Genomic DNA, 2677 nt, shown 5'->3' on the forward strand with positions numbered 1-2677 from the left:
GGTCTGTGGCCAATAGTTTGCTGACCCCTAACTTAGACCAGCCTTTCTCAATCACATTCCTCATTTGAACTACCCAACAACAACAAAAAAATGATTTGAATGGCTATGCTCTCAATTCTTCCAAGTATGTCAAAGGTCTAGAGCAATGATTCTCAAAGTGTGATCCTTAGTCCTGCTTCATCAACTTCATCTGGGAAATTGATAGAATTGTAAAGTCTCAGGACCAAAGCCTGAATCAGAAACTCAGAAGTGGGACTCAGCAGTCTGCATTTTAATGAGCCCTCAAGGAGATTCTGTACACTCAAGTTTGAGCACCATTGCTCTAGAGTCTTGACTAATCAAGAAAAATTCTTCCCTTTGCCACGGGGGGGTATAGTTAAACTCAGGGGTGTAGCTAATCAGGAAATAGAATTGCCCTAATCACAAGGATTAGTTTGGAAATGATCCAATATGGGGAAAATTTTCAAAATATTGAACAACCAGCAGAGCAAGGACCCCAACCAATGAGAATAGGTGCCAGTCATGGCACCAGAGCAGGGTTCTAAAGGCTTCTTCTTATACCAGGCACTAATCCTTTCCCTGCTAAATCATGGAAAAGTCTACAGAGTTCTGGGGGAAGAACCAGAGACACCAGGTAGGGAGAGACGTGTATGGGGGAAGCAGTTATTGGGGAAGTAGCTATTTACCAACTGCATATGGAGAGGAGCAAATTTTGCCACCCAAGTTGCATCTCTTTGGCATAGTAATTATTTTTGGCATAGTAATTATTTTTTTTTAAGCTGGTTATTTTTAGGGAGCTGCGAACACAGGAGAAGCTCTGAAAATTAAGTATAAGTTATCCTTTTTTGTAAGAGACATTTACTTATATAAAGGAAATCTTTATTAGTAAGGGTGTCTGTCTCACTATACCAGGAAGAAAAGGACAACTAAATCTCCAGAAACTCTTATCAGTAGAGAAGGCAGGGGCTTAAATTTGCATAACAACCTTACTCTTGTTTATTGTGCTTTTCCTGGTAATCTCTCAAAACTGACTCTTCACCTCAGCCCCTAACATCTTCCTTGTCTTTAGACATTTTGCAGAGTCACTCGGTTTTCCTGGGTCTCTCCCATGTATACAAGAGGTGTACAGGTTATTAAACTTTTGCTTATTTTTCTACTGTTAATCTGTTTTATGTCGATTTAATTCTTAGACCAGCCAGAAGACTCTTGAAGGGTAGAGGGAAATTTTTCCTCCCCAACATATGGAAGTGTTTCACTAGTTTAACAACGGGTACAGCTGTACCAATACACACCAACTGCAAAGCTGCCCTAGGTTAACTGGCACAATCCTCAACATCTCCCTTCAGTAACTATAGAGACAACAGGCCGACTCTCCCCCCTCCTCCCCCAAGCCCTGCATGTGGTAAGTGTGTAATCCAGGAAGACATCAACCTAAAGATGAAGCCAACTCAGGGAAAAACACACAAATGAAAGAATCAGAGGCAAATGGAGCTGCATCCCTGAAGGAGTCTCTCAAACTCATCCTGCTCTGGGTACTCCATTCACCTGACTCAATTTGAGTTGAATTTTCTGGGTTTTGCATCTGAAACCATGAAAAGAGGCCCAGAGAGTATCATAAGGAAAATCTTCCAAGGAAAATGTTTCCGAGGGCCTGACTGAACTGTTGTCCTTTCTTCCTGAAGATCTGCATGATGTAGAGCCTCCCTTCTTCATCAGAGTGTCTGGTGGGGAACGGCTGAGGCCCCCTTTGCCCCAGCTGTGTGTTGGGCCGGCTGCACTGCTCAGTTATTAGTGGAATGCATCTGATCAGAGAGGCCCGCCTGACAAGTTCATTACAGATCAATTTAATTAGCTGATTTACATTTAATTTACATTTCAATTAATGTCTTTAGCAACAAAACGCTGCCTTAATAGGGTAATTGCCTGTTAGGCAATATGTAAAAGAATAAATAGTCGCATTCTGAGGAAGAATTCCTATTTTCAATTTTTTATTACCATAAATAACTGAAATAATTATTGCTCTTAAGGGCCACGTCCTCGTTTCCTTCTGGGCCTAATTATAAAGACTTAGTACCTCATTAAGCAAAATGGTTTTAGAGTCACAGAAAAACATTACTCGAATTGTGATGCATTAGTTTTAACAAAAGAGGGAAACCGGTGATCGGTGATCGTGGGCACATTTTGGGGTTTCGGGGGATTTGACAGTTAATATAGGCAAGCTTTGTCCTCTCTAAGCCACATCATGATAGCAGCACGCCTGTTGGAATATTGGTCTGAGAGTTGTACAAAAAGCCTCTTCTAAGTATTTCCGGAGATGAGAAGAGCTCACCATCTCTTGAGGCAGACATTGTGGGCTCTAGATTTTAAAAGTTCTTTCTTATGTTAAAATATGCCCCGCTCTTTGAACCAATTGTGGTAGGTGCCCACTCAAGAAGATGTTTTGCTAGGCTTATAATTATTATATAACTTTAATTGTGCGGTATGAGAAACTGACCACACAGAAAAGACAGAAATAGAAATGAGGTGGGAACTGTAAAAAGGAAAGAAAAATGGTCTGAGAAATGGGGAGAATGAGACTCTATATTTTGAGGGTTCAAGAGGAAAAGTGCCATATCCCAAGTTGAATACTAGGGGAGGGGAGGGGAGAGGAGGGGTTCAGGTCTGAAGAGTCAGACAC

Source organism: Prionailurus viverrinus, chromosome C1 (assembly GCF_022837055.1).
Source record: "Prionailurus viverrinus isolate Anna chromosome C1, UM_Priviv_1.0, whole genome shotgun sequence".
NCBI lineage: Eukaryota > Metazoa > Chordata > Mammalia > Carnivora > Felidae > Prionailurus > Prionailurus viverrinus.